Source organism: Lissotriton vulgaris, chromosome 3_1, assembly GCF_964263255.1.
Source record: "Lissotriton vulgaris chromosome 3_1, aLisVul1.2, whole genome shotgun sequence".
In the NCBI taxonomy this organism is placed as follows: Eukaryota; Metazoa; Chordata; class Amphibia; order Caudata; family Salamandridae; genus Lissotriton; species Lissotriton vulgaris.
The window spans coordinates 912,699,517-912,714,793 of NC_141689.1; positions in this window are offsets into that span (position 1 = coordinate 912,699,517).

Consider the following 15,277-nt stretch of genomic DNA (forward strand, 5'->3'; position numbering starts at 1 on the left):
GTATAATCATTGGGGATCATTGCTGCATTCAGGAGCTAAATGACTCTGACACACTAGCTAGTCAGTAAGGAGATTGGGGGTTCAACTTCTGTTATGACTGAGGTATGTGGAAAGTCTAACTGTGCCTAATATAATTTATGCCCTATTTCTTGTCCATAGTTCTGTTTGTGCAGAATAGTCCCTGCAACAGTAGTAGTATGGATTGTCCTCCTATCCAATCAAAAAGTAAACTAGTATCTTATTCTTGAAACAGGGAAAACCAAGTTACTCAAGCACTCTCTAAGAAATTAATTATCTGGAAATTTTCCGTGAAGTATTGATTTTCAAGGTTTTTACACCAACATCAACAATAAGTTCATTTGTAGTTAGAGGGCTTCAAAATATGGATCCAAAACAGTCGTTGTAGTTCAAAATCTTTATTTTCAAAACACATTAAGAGTTTTCCAGCTTTGCACCGCCGACACGTGTTTCGCCTACTCAGAGGCTTTTTCAAGGCAATAATATTTCTTATCAGGTGTGACGGTCGGGAAGATCTTAGTTAGCGAAGGATGCAAATTTGTGGTGTTGAAAATAGGAATCCTATTACATGTAGTGATCACGATGGAGTGTTCCTAGGATTAGAGTCACCTTTGTAAATTCGTAATGTATAGCCCCACGTTGTATTTTCTTATATTGTGGACAGTCATAAAAATATGTCTTCGTTGAATAGTGCGACTTGCTGCGTGGAGATTAATCACATGTTCACATAGTCAGTTTCATTGGACCTTGATAAGTCTTGTAGATGTCATCATCGAGGGCGAATCTCCACCGCTAAGCGCCAAAAACACCACAAATTTGCATCCTTGGCTAACTAAGATCTTCCCGACCGTCACACCTGATAAGAAATATTATTGCCTTGAAAAAGCCTCTGAGTAGGCGAAACACGTGTCGGCGGTGCAAAGCTGGAAAACTCTTAATGTGTTTTGAAAATAAAGATTTTGAACTACAACGACTGTTTTGGATCCATATTTTGAAGCCCTCTAACTACAAATGAACTTATTGTTGATGTTGGTGTAAAAACCTTGAAAATCAATACTTCACGGAAAATTTCCAGATAATTAATTTCTTAGAGAGTGCTTGAGTAACTTGGTTTTCCCTGTTTCTTGATACTAGCATTTAGTTGCTTTGTTCAACACCCTTGGTGGTGGGTGTTTCAGCAGGTTCTCAGTGCACCTCTTCATATATTTCGCGTACAACTTGTTCATTGGGGATAGATATTAACGGAAGGTGCGGACGTTTTCTCTTTTTGAGAAACACTACCACCAATATTGTTGTTTAAATAGTATCTTATTCTTGGTGGCCATTGACATTTTATTGTTGGGAATTGACAAAGCATAAACATTTAGAAGACTTCGATAGACATTATGGACAACCCAGAGGACTGCACTCTGTGCACAGAGCTATTGCTGAATAGAATAGGAGTTTTGTTTAACACCTTTTGCCAACTGTGCAAGCTTAGCTAGCTACTCAGACAGACTAATAATAATCTAGCAGTACCACAGAGAGTCATAGTAGAGGCAGGATAAGAATTTAGAAACCGTCTACAAGACGATCAAAGACGATTTAGGAAAAAATAGAATTATGAGGAACGTTTGAAAAAAATAGGTGCTGTAAAAGATAGGGAAATATAATTATTAATAACAGGAAAACTTACTGGGGCCAGCAGAGGAGCCCTCAGCGGACCTATCCTGGCCTTCCTGTTGTTATTCCTGCTCCACAGGCGCCGCTACCTCCACCTCTGTCCTCTTGCCCCTGTGGGGATCTGATGTACATGAAAGAAAGACAAAAACATGGATGATTGTTGGCAACCAAATGATACATTTCCAAAAAAAAAACAATAACAAATTATTTCGGGGAAAAAGACAACAATTGCACTATATTGACCTATCTGGTGTGGTCTACTAAGATATTTGTATTGCTGGGTTCGCGGACCGTCTACTTGGAAAGTTATGTAACTCACTAAACCAACTACAAAAAAGGTTCTACTGGGACTGGCAGGCTTCACTCCGCAGCACGCGAAGTGACAGACACAGTCCGTCATGATTGCAGACCACTAAAATGTTTCCTACTAAATAACCAGTCATAATATACTCAACTATCAATCCACCACCACTATCTCTTCTTAGTGGCAGGAGTACAAAGGAAGGACTGGACTTGAGTCTCTAGTGTTTAGCATTACGCAGTTCTGTAAAGTACACTGATACATGATCTTCACGCAGGCCAAATGAACACAAAATTGAAAACAAGTAAGCATAGTAGCACCGCCAGTGAGCAGGCGAGCACCTGCAATCACAGAAGATTTTGAAACATAATTTACATGCAATGTAATCGGCAGCATTCTTGCTCTTCGGAAAAAATAAATTACAATATCATAACACAGAGCAGAAGGAAACAAAGTAGTGATTAAATACTAGCTACTACTACTTACCAAGGCCCGGGATCTAGACTCCAAGCAGGTCGAGCAGGTCTTGCTCCCAGTCCAGGATGTCGGACCACCGGTGCGTCGCCTGGTTGTAGGTGCGCCAGACCCCAGACTCCCGATACATGGCCCGGCACACATTCCCCCATAGCTGGCGACGCTCCCGGAGCCCATACCCGGCACCGGGCCTGCAGCGACGGTCTTGGGGAGGTGGCGCTGGACGAAGAAAACCAGTGCGGCCACCTCCACTGCGCTAAAGATCTCCCGGGCTACTACTGTATCCCCCCTTAAGCACCCACAAGGGAGCCGGGAAGAACATCAAGGAGAAGGGTCCCGCACCCCGTACCCGGCTCCCTTGTGGGTGACTTTGCCATGGTCCTGGACAGGAAAGGAAAATAAAATAGGAAAGAAAGAATAGGGAAAAAGTAAGTAAAAGAAAAGAGTTAAAAAAAAGTAGTTTTAAGTAACCAAAAGTAGAAAAAACACAAAATAGTAGATGTAGAAAAATAAAGAGATAGATAATGAGTAAAAAAAATAAAACAAAGTTCAAAGAAACAAAGGATTGCAAAGATTAAGGGAGGGTTGAAAAAGCATGCCCAAAACCATAGCAATGAATGAAAAACAAGATGGCCGCACCCATTTGGACCCATTTGGACCGCCTGGTTAAGTTCGCGCAAGCACGCAAAACGGACGCGAACACGAAATTGCGACCCGCACTTAGGAAATGCACAACGCGAGCATGCAACTGGCTCCCGGAAACGGAAATACGCAACGCGAACACTGAAAACAAGATATCCGCGCCCATGTACGACCGCATGGGTAACTTTGCGGCCGCCGCGCTGAAAAAAACCCCACAAACACGCAAAGCGCCCCGCGAACACGCAAAAATAAAAAAATTCACACAAATTCACGGATTTTGCGGACCGCAAATTCGCTTTTGCGTGAATTCGCGTAGCGCGAATTCGCAAATATCTCCCATACTTAGAAAAAATATGGCTGTGGCGGAATTTTTACTGACAGCATCTCTGGAACCCCCCCACAATACTTCTTTATTCAATATTTAGTAAATATGTTATGAATGTGGCAATAATCAAGATGTTGCAACAGAATGGTATGCGACTCGCTTCATAAGCTATAAACAAGCATTTGTAAAGCCAACAGGTCTTGCCCATGGGAGGCTATTGGTTTTGGCAATGTGTTTTATGCCTGTTGTAAACCAGTGTGGCAGCAGTTCAGTATGGCTAAAAGTTAGTGATGTGATGTGGGGTGGGGTAGATTAGGGTAGAATGGGGTCGCTGGAGTAACTTGGATTGGGGAAGGTTGGGGTGGAGTGGGGTAAAGTGGGGTACAATGGGGTAGATTGAAGTGGGGTAGAGTAAATGTAGACGTACTTGTAAAGCGCACTGATACTCCAGAGTGTCCTGGCGCTGTACTCATACTGCCAGGGAACCCTTCCTGGTTTTTCCCCATGAAATTTCCACTCCTGGGCATCCCCAGCGCTATTGGGGGCCGTTGTGGAGACTAAGCAAGCTATTGCCCAGAGTTGCAGCGTGGGACCCATGATTAGAATAGGCACTGAGGCGAGAAATCAGGTCCGAGGAATTATGTGCCTAAGATCCGCCAAGACCAGCCAAGGCGGGAATTGAACCCTGGTCCCTGGCCAGACCTCTGCACCAGGGTCTGCCGCTCTAACCATTGAGCCACACTTGAGGTAGACTGGAGTGGGTAGATTGGATTGATAGTGGGGTTGATTGCAGTGGAGGTGATGGGGGTAAACTTGAGTGCAGTGGAGTAGATTGAAGTAGAGTGGAGTGGGGTAAATTGGGGTGGGGTAGGTTGGAGTGGGTTGGAAGTGGATCGGAGTGGGGTACATTGGGGTAGAGTAGAGTGGAGTCAATTGGGGTGGGGTGAGTTAGATTTGGTTGGAGTGGGGTGAATTGGAGTTGAGTGGGGGTAGATTGGAGTGGAGTAGATTGGAGTGGGGCAGATTGGAGTGGAGTGGGGATAGATTGGTGTGGGGTGGATTGGAGAGGGGTGGATTGGAGAGGGGTGGACTGGATTGGGGTGGATTAGAACGGGGTGGATTATAGCAGGTGGGGTGGAATGGCGATAGGTGATTGGAACAGGGTAGATTGGAGCGGATGGATTGGAGTCGGTGTGTAGTGCCTGGCAATATTTTATGACAGAACTCTTTTGGCTTCTAGCGGACTCCGTAGAGCTATGATGTAGGTGTCAGAGCCCAATGTCATTAAAGCTTGTTTTAGAATGACGAGTTAGCAGTTACACACATCAAAATCCAGATGTATAATACTAAGTTCATTGTGTGGAGTGGTCATAGGCAGGTACCCTGGCTAGGGAGAAGCTATAAATGGGGACGTGATAGGGGATAAGTAACCCAAAGAATGACTATGCTCTCCCAGAGAGTTTGCAATGGTCCAAGCATACTGTTTGTGCGTGCACCGTGTGTGTGCCGCAGTCAAAGAATGGAATCAACACTTCATGCACTTAGAGTCAAAGCGCAACTCTAGCCGCTGCAAAGCAAGTAAAGATAACAGAAGTGTTGCAAAGAATTTATACATTGGTGGTCGAGAACCTGTTGACCAAGCCATCCAGAAAGGTCCCACGATGCCACGCAAGATGAAAGTGTAAAATATTTAGAGTGTTAATGTTGAAACCATATTCAACTTGGTTGAGGACTTACAGCCACTGGCAATCATAACTTATAAAATTACAATGTGAACAGAAGCGCTGCAAGGTGGAGATCAATCAGGTGTTACATTATGTAAATTGACATTTAGATGAAAATAAAAAATTACTTACTGAACATCCTGAAGAGCGTCATCTTACTACCGCATTTGGTGAAGCTGGCTCAAGGAGAAGTATTCGGGGTTTTTCTTGCGGAGCCGTCCCTATCCAGAGAGATCCATTAAAAAAAGTTTCAGAGTGGGGCTCAGAACAACTTCACAGGTCTTCGGAAAATAAGAAGCAGAGAACGACTCTCGGAATAGTGACATTTTTTTAAATGGCTGCAAAGAAAGTCACATTTCTAGCTCTCATTATAGATAAGTCAGAGGCCATCACGTTGCAAGGTCGCACAGACGAGTTGCAAACACCAATTCACAAGGATTTCACCCGCGGTGTCAGTAAGTTCCACACAGTTCTTCAATTCTGCTACGTTCCTGAAAACCACCCCCACACCTTTCGATATCGCAAAAAAGCTAAATATTGTCGATAGAAGTCAGCTTGGCTAGAGACATTAGATGACTTCAATGATGCACTTGAAGAGACTGATAACTACTTAAAGATTATCAAGTATCTCAACAATCCTGCTGGTGAGAAAAACACAAAGAAAATGCCGCAAACTGATAAAGAAACCACATATTGTCAGATTAAAGAAACGCAGAATCTAAAGTTCAATCTAGTCCCAAACTTTGATTTTGAACAATACATTTTCAGTCAAGAACTTCAAAAAGTTGGTAAAACCACTGAAGAGTTTGTGAGAGATTTGATATGCTCATCAAACACTTTAAGTTCAATTAATTTAATGATGAGGAAGTGATGCAACTTAGAGTTATTGAGGGATGCTTGTCAGATTCATTCAGACGACGAATGCTGACAGAAACTCTTAGGGGCAGATTTATGATGCCCTTGCACCGCAATTGCGTCACTTTATTTGACGCAACTGCGGCGCAAACAATGCGCCCTATTTACAAAGTGACGCATCTAGGAGATGCGTCACGTTGTAAAGCCCTGCGCCATAAGGAGGCGTTTCTGCGCAGGGGGGGTCGTTCCTGTGCAGGAACGCCTCCTGAAAGTGGCTGAGTGAAATCTATGAGATTTCACTCAGTCACTTTCAGGCCAATGCTGCGCCAAAACCCTGCGCCTGCTTGAAGCAGGCGTAGGTCTTGATGCAGCATTGTGTAGATAGGGCACCCCCGAGCCTTGCTGGAGCTGCGTCACGCTTGCGACGCAACTCCAGCAATGCGCCACATTTCCGGCACAGATGCGTCACGCATCTGTGCCGTTTTTGCACCATGGTGCGCCGCATTATAAATGCGGCGCACCATGGGTGGCGGAGCTGTGGCGCACTGTGACGAACATTAACTGGCGCATCTCTGGGGATGCGCCAGTTAACATAAATCTGCCCCTTAGTCTGGATCGAGTGTTGATGGATGCCAGAGCTGAGGAGCATTCTAAAAGACAAGCAGCTGACATGGAGGCCAGAGGTGCCCAGAGTGAATCAGTCACGAGTATAAAAAATAAGCCAAAGCAAAACATTGAAGGACACAAAGTGCTGTCTACCAGTAAGAAGAAGTTATGTTTTAGATGTGAATTTTCATTTCCGCACAAAGGTAAATGTCCTGCCATTGGACAAATATGTAAAGGCTGTAGGAAAGAGAACCATTACGTAACGGATGGTAAAGCGAAGGAAAAAGTGAGTGCATCACAGTGCAAAGACAAAGTACCGCTAGTACATTCCAGAAGTAAACCTTTGATGCAGCCCTATTAGGCCAAGCGATGACACCATTGAGGCAAATTGATACTGAACAAAGCTGATTGTCATCTAAATATTTGCTAAACAGTTTGTCCACCTCCATATCAAGTGAAAGTGAGTAAGGTGGTTGCTCCATGTCAATGTTTAAATCTGAGAAACGTGCGTGTGTCGGACTGGCTGCATGTGAGGAAAAACGTCAGTCAAAGAAAAGTCAACATGCTAAAGTCAAACAAACATTGTCTGAAAGTTACATTGAAAATAAATGATTGCTCGGTACCTTTCATCATCGACAGAGGTGCATCGCAAAACATAATGCCTCAATCAATATATCTGCTTCCTCCATGGAGCGATGTAGATACATATGGTTATTCCACATTGTTTGCAGAGAAGCAAGACATTTTAACTGGGCTTTAGCACCACCTTGGATCAGTTCCTCCATCCTTTACCCCACTCCCACTGCCTTAATGCAGTAGTATGGCAGACATCAGATCTTATCGAAAAAGAATAGGAGCCTGCTGAGAAAGATTCTTCTTTCAGGGCTGAGGACAAAATACCACCCTTAGCAGTGTAGGTAAGGAAATTAGTTAAGAGCCTCCTTGGCTTCTGTCGTCCAGTGTTCCTCTTAAATGGATCTCAATGCACCCGCTGGATTTCAGAAGAGAGGTTGATATCTGACCGATTTTTTTAAGGCTGTATCTTGTAGCAGAGAAATCACAAAGGCCTTAATATCTGAGCCTTCCGCATTCCCAAAAATATTAATGAGTCTGAGATTGTTCCTCTGAGTGTGATTTTCAAGACGTTTCAGATCCTCTTTTATTTCCTTGTTTTGACGAGTTAACCGATTTACCTCTTCAGACGTCTTGTCCATAGCTTGTTTCATTATAGGAATTTCCGGCTCCAAAGCCTCAGTTCTCACAGAAACCTCCTCAAGTTTTTGGGTTAAAACAGCACAGGAAGCATGTATTGCAACCTGATTCTGCTCAGAGTTTGAAAACCTACTTTGCATTTCCTCCTTGAAGGCCAGAAGGACGTCCACCGATGATTCTGAACTCACCTGAGAAGGATGACTAGCGGCAAGGGTTGACTGTACAGGTTCTAAGAGTTCCTCCTGTCCAACATGGAGATCATCTCTGCATACCTCTGCTACCTCTATGGCCTGATACTGATCTGATGTACAGATAGGAGTTTGGGTTAGTGTTATATTTCGTGGACCCAGTTCGTAAGGTAGCCTTACAGTCCGAGCCTCCAGCAGGAATAGCCAGTAGGGATCCCTGTGTCGAAACTCTGGGTTGAACCTACAAATGACTCCATTCCGGAAGAGCAAGGAACTCGAACCCCTCCTTTTAGAACAACAACTGGGGAAGCAAGGACCTTCTAGAAGGATTTTATGGAGGGGGTGACCTTCACCTTTGGTTGAACAGCCTTCTTTCCTCTGCTCCTACTCCTGGGGCTCTTACCGGTCGTAGCAGTGGCAGATGTTATTTTCTCAGCCTTCTCTCCTAAGCCTTTCTTAAATGGTTCTGGAGAATTACTGGGACCCTTGGTCGTGATATTTGTATCAGTCACAGGAGGCAAATCTTCCAGCCCCAGAAAAGGCCTTATAAGGCCCTCCAGTTCGAAGAGTATATCTACACACTTTACTGATTCATAAAGACGGTCTATTCTGTGTGATCTTACCCTTCTCCATATGCTGGAAGGCGAGCCCCCCACTTGTCCCTCTGGGTCCTTCTGCAGTCTTCCTTGCAAAGCCCCTGTTATGTAGTGTTGAAAAAATCTCTTCAGTGTTATTAAAATAGGGGTGTGTGGGACCAACCTGATCAATAAAAGCTCTCATATGACCCCCCACCCCTCGGTGGACAGATCTTACTGCAGTTCACCTCCGGGCTTGTCTTCCCTGTGTGTCCCTGGGCAGAGTGTAGCCTCCTGCAGATTTCGAGCACACAGAGAGCGTCCTGGCTGGTGCTGGCTTTTCCCCCAAAGGCCCGGAAAAGAAAGATTGCGACCCGACAGCAGCGCAGCTCCCAGGCCACTCCCTCCCAGCAGGGGACACATTGCCAAGCTGGTGGCAGAGTACAGACGCCGCCCGACTCTGGAACCATTAGGGGGAAGTGCGGCTGCCTCCCCACACTCCCCTGCTTCAGCAGGAAAAGGAGGAAGAAAGAATAAGCTTAAAAACTGTCCTTGGTGAGTAGAGGTCGAGGCGGGGGCGGTAGGGTGGTTTAGCAAGAGAGTCCCTCTCAGCAAGTCAGCATGCCGACCGAAGACCAGCGGCCGTTTTATCGTCAGCCGCCATGTTCCCCCCAATATATATATTTATTGATTTGTAAAAAACATACATTTTTTCATTTAACAGCGGGCTAGATATAGTGTCTTGCCTAGAGCTATGACGTAGGTGCGAGAGCGCGTCATAAATTCCATGTATGACATGGTGATTGGCAAGCAGCCCGTGTAAATTCCATGTATGACATGGTGATTGGCAGGTAACCCGACTCAGAAGATGCTATATGGTCGATTGGAGAAGTGGTGTGGATGGGGTAGATTTGGGTTGAGTGGACTGGGTTGGATTGGAGTAGAGTGGGGTAGATTGGGGTACATTGAAGTGGAGTGGAATACATTGGGGTGGGGTAGATATGAGTGGGGTAGATTGAGGTAGATTGAGGTAGAGTGGAGGAGATTAAAGTGGAGTGAGGTAGACTGGAGTGGGGTAGATTGGGTATATTAGAGTAGGGTAGATTGGAAAGGAGTGGAGTAGATTGGGGTGGAGTAGGGTAGATTGGGGTGAGTTGGACTGGAGTATTTTGGGGTGGGGTAGACTGCAGTGTGGTAGAGTGGAGTAGATTGGAGTAAATTGGGGTGGGAGAGATTGGAGTTTGGTAGCTTAGAGTGGAGTGGAATGAGGTAGATTGGAGTGGGGTACATTATGTGGATTGGTGTGTTGTAGATTGCGTGGATTGGAGTGGGGTAGGTTGGAATGATGCTGGATAGATTGTGGTCAGTTGAAGTGGGGTAGAGTGGAGTGGGGTAGATTAGAGTGGAGATTAGAGTAGAGTGGGATAGATTTGAGTGGGGTGGATTAGGGTGGAGTGGAGTGAGATAGATTTGAGTTAAGGGAGGTAGATTGGGTGGGTTAGATTGGGTAGATTAGAGTTGGTTAGATTGGGGTAGATTGGAGTCGAGAGAGGTAGATTGAAGTTGAGTGGAGAAAACTTGAGTGGAGTGGAGTGGAGTGGCATGGGGTAAATTGGAGTGGCATGGGGAGATTAGAGTGGAGTAGATTGGAGTGGGGTAGTGTGGAGTAGAGTGAGGTAAGTGGCCCAATAGAGTAGCGTGATGTGTCTTAAAGAGGAGTGTAGTAGAATGGAGAGGTATGGCATAGAGGGGCAGGGCATAGAGTAGAGCATAACGTTGTATAGTAGAGCGGTCTAAATTTGAGTGGCGTAGTGTTAAGTATGCATGGTGTAGTAGCACACTGCCATTAAAGATAACACATTTCCAATTGAAATGATCATTACATTCGCACAGACATACAGAAAAATAATGTGTGGAAATGTCATCATCTAGTGTATTGATGTGCGATGATCGTATTAAAATATTTGTTTCCACCACACTTCATAATTTAAAAAAAAAGTGCTTTACATCTACTTTCCTAATTTGGATGTATTCTTAAATATCAGCAGTTCATTTTTGTTGTGTGCTAGAAAAAATTAACATTCTACAACCTGTCCTCTCACATGGGTACTCAACAGGATGGGTTGTCGTACGAATTCTCTCACTTTGAAGTCAGCAAAATAAAAATAAACACCAAGCTTCCTCAGAGTAAAAATCCTGACATTTGACCTCTGTCTTTGAAATGCCCAGCAAATGTGATTAGTTATGGAAAAAATTTAAAGGCCTATTTACAGAAATCAAGTACTCGGAAGGATACAGTAAACAAGGTATGCTCATGGGAGGGATTAACATCTGCTGCACAGACTAAAACAAATAAAACCAGCAAATAGAAGCAAGCAAATGAGAGCTGCAAACAACAAAGCCAATAGTAAGCAATGGGCAAAATGCATTCCAAAGGAAGCTTTCAGAATGTCCACAAGAAGCTGTAAGCAAACTAGACAGATGTGCTGTCTAGTAGGCTTCGACCTGAAAAGAGCATTTTGTGATTCTTAGCATCAGGTTATGTGGACACATTAACTCATCGCATACTTTCTTCAGCATTTGGGATGTAGGTTCATGATATTCTGGCTCAGACACTTAGGGTTTGAGAAGGGCTAGCAGTCAGGGAGTTTTTTTTTTAATCAAAAAGAGCCTAATGATTGAAATGACATCACTAGACTGTTATCCGGTGCACTCCTGAGCGGAATGAGCACTCTTGCAGTGTTTTGTTCTTGTATACATCAATTAATGTTGCTTCACTATAGACTGTGCTACGAAAGTACAGCTGCATGCAGATGACACCAAGATCAGTTCTTGGAATTTGAAAACACATACTGTGGGAACCCATAAATTAGGGGTCAAAGTGTGGTAGAGGACCTGCGCTGGGAGCGGGCACCCTCATTGACAACCTGCATGCATAGTGCTGCGAGTAATTTAGAATATTCTAGAAAAGGTATACTGGAAGTGTTTCCCGCTTGAGAACTGTATTTCTTACAAACAGGCATGCGAGGTGTTTGGCCTGGGATGGGGCCAATACCTTTAGCTTGCATGCCTCATGAATCTAGCAAGGGAAACTTGGCTCAGATTCCCCCAAGGGTTCCTATGCTGTAGCCCCCCCCCCCACCCCCACCCCCCCAAGGGCACAGGCCGCTTGGGATGCGGATCTCTTGGCTCCCATGGATGATGGGGCTTGGAAGTCTGCCCTGACCCAAACAGTATCCTGTAATGCATGTTTTAAATTAATACACTTTAATTATCTGCACCACATCTATATGACCCCGGCGAGACTGGGGACTGTGATGACACCTGCCCTAGGTGTGGGGTGGAGGGGGCAGACTTTTTGCACTTAACCTGGTGGTGCCCCAAGGTGCAGAGATTCTGGACGCTAGTAGTGGAGTGGGTGAGAGAGGGGACCGGCCTTCGGATCGAGGCCACCCTATTCCACTGCCTACTGGGGCAGGTTCCAAGGCCTAAGGCACACAAGATGGCCTACAAATTGTTGAAATATCTCACGGTTCTAGCGTGACATAGTATTGCCATTGTGTGGATGGGTAGGCGCCCTCCCTTGAAGACTGATTGATGGAGAGACGTGCAAGAATAATCGATTGCTGAAGAAGTACACGCGAAGGCTAGCAGGAGGGATGAGAAGCTGGCTAAGGATCTCATGACATGGAGGGCACTCTGTAGGGACCTCCTAACAACAGAAAGGGTTGAGAGCGAATAGAATGACTCAGAGGTGGCCAACAGTGAGTCGGAACATGATTAATGGGACATCCTCCGAGGTAATCATCCCCAGGCCTCTAGTTTTGAAACTATGTAGGACTGTCCTGTTGTCTCTTTTGCCATTATGTAAACTGCTGTGGTTGGTCTCTCGCTTTCCGCTCGCCGGACAATGTGCACCCATTGTGTTCTTATTGCAAAATAAAAAAAAAGGTTATAAAAAAAAAGTGAGGCAGAGGAAAGGGATTGGGGTCATGAGGGGAGTAGTTTGAAAAGCAGAGTGGAAACCTATACATTTATTTTTAAAACATCAGCACTATAGAAATTGCCAACAGGGACATATGTGAAAGTAATCTCTTCTATATTACTTAATTGTTCACAATGGCTGCAGTTTAAAATATCTAACAGGGTTAAGACACATGCTGCAGAGATCATTGTGTGCCCAGCAATTTTCAGTGGATTATAACAGCAGTAAGATAACTCTAGCGTTTAACACAGTTCTGGGAGAGTTCTGTGTTTTGTCCAGTCACAGTTTTGACTCATAAAGTGGCATGATTATTTAATGTGCCTGTTGCAAAGCACATCGTGTAATATGCAGATCACAGGTTTATTTTTTATTGAGATAGGTAAGTTGCTTACTGCTTTTTACACTGAGATCATTTTGTTAGCTCCAGTTCATAAGTTGCAAGCAAAGTAATTCAGCACAGTGGTCAAGTCAAAACAATATTTATTCGGTATGAGCCATAAAAGACGGTTAAAAAAAGTCAATACATAAAATTATTACAATTTGATGTTACAATCATTATTATTATTACAATGTAAAAGATCATATTGAGCAATATTCACAAGACGTAAAAATGCAAGTGCAAAACGTGTGGAACAGCTGTAAGCATACGAAATACCTCATAGATTGCATATCGACGACATTAGGTCCCTGCTCGACAACGGGGAAACAGCTGCCCTCATCCTCCTGGACCTCTCATCAGCCTTCAACACCGTATGCCACCGCACCCTGATACAGTGGCTCAGCAACACCGGAATCCAAGGAACGGCCTTGGGGTGGATCATCTCGTTTCTTGCCGGAAGAACCCAGAGAGTCCGTCTCCCACCGTTCCAATTCGTGGCCACCGAAATCATCTGCGGCGTCCCGCAAGGATCCTCGCTCAGCCCCACCCTCTTCAACGTCTACATGACCCCCCTCGCAGCCATCGCATGCCAACACAACCTTAACATCAGCACCTACGCCAACGACACCCAGCTGATCCTCTCCCTCACCAAAGACCCCGCCACCGCCAGCCTCCAGGAAGGAATGAAAGACGTTGCGGAATGGATGAAGCTCAGTCGTCTGAAACTGAACTCAGACAAGACGGAAGTCCTCATCCCGGGACCATCCCCTTCTGCCTGGGACGACTCCTGGTGGCCCCCTGCCCTGGGCACTGCACCCAAGCCAACGGACCATGCACGCCACCTGGGCTTCATCCTGGACTCCTCCCTCATGATGACTAAGCAAGTCAACGCCATCTTGTCTTCCTGCTTCAACACCCTGCGAATGCTCCGAAAGATCTTCCGGTGGATCCCCACTGAAACCAGGAAGACGGTCACCCAGGCCCTTGTCGCCAGCCGTCTGGATTACGGGAACACCCTCTACGCTGGAACCACAGCCAAACTCCAGAAAAGACTCCAACGCATACAGAACGCCTCAGCAAGACTCATCCTGGACATCCCCCATCACAGCCACATCTCCGCCCATCTGAAAGACCTGCACTGGCTCCCCGTCAGCAAGAGGATCAGGTTCAGACTCCTCACCCACGCACACAAGGCTCTTCACGACATGGGTCCCAAATACCTCAACAGCCGCCTCACATTCTACACACCCACCCGCCAGCTCCGATCCGCCAGCCTCGCCCTCGCCACCGTCCCACGAATTCGCAAAGCCACCGCCGGAGGAAGATCCTTCTCCTACCTGGCGGCCAAGACCTGGAACTCCCTCCCCACCCACCTACGGCTGACCCAGGACCATCTCTCCTTCAGGAAACAACTCAAGACCTGGCTGTTCGAGCAGTAGCGACTCCCCCCCCTTCCAGCGCCTTGATACCCTTATGGGTGAGTAGCGCGCTTTACAAGTTTGTTTGATTGATTGATTGATAAAAACTAATATTTTGAGTTGTAATATGATAAGTGACTCGATTTTAGTCATGTTGCATAATTGCCATGTGGTACTATTATTATAGATCCAGAGATTCATAACGTTTTTTTGCTACTAATACTCTCTTAATAAAATTTAATACCGCATAGCAGATATTCAAAGAGGACAATTTCTGTAAAAATTGCATACCAGCCCAGTAATGGCTATTTTCCTTAAGCAATACAAGAAATAATGACATGTGCTGTGTTTCTCAATATAATTACAATGACAAGGAGATATTTACCTGCATTAAGGAGCTGAATGCGAAATTTAAGTGATGGGTTTAGATCCTTATTGTCTTTTTCTCAATTTGTTGTTATTCTAACATTACAATGAAGGGTTCCTTTTGGTAAGAAATAAGGGGCCAGATGAATCAAGGGTTTTCCTGTTGACAAACCGCTTGCGAACGGGAAAAAGCCTTTTGGGAAGTATCATCCCAAAAGGCATTCTCAAAATAGGTAATCGTAATTTTTGCGATTAACTATTATGCAAATGCATTTAGGGAATCGCAATTTTCGGTTCCTTAAATGCAATGCAGGAAGCAAGAAAAAATTGCGACCTGGCTTTAAGGAATCGCAAATTACCACCAACTTCTAGTTGGTAGTAATTTGCTAATTCCTTTAAAAATGCACTTTTTAGCATTTTAGCATTTTTTCAAGTGGCATGTGGCACACATACATGCACTTAGCGCATGTTTATGCACCACATGTGCACACATGCATATTTCAGGGGTGCAACGGGGTGTCTTTTTGGCACCCGGCACCCTTGAAAT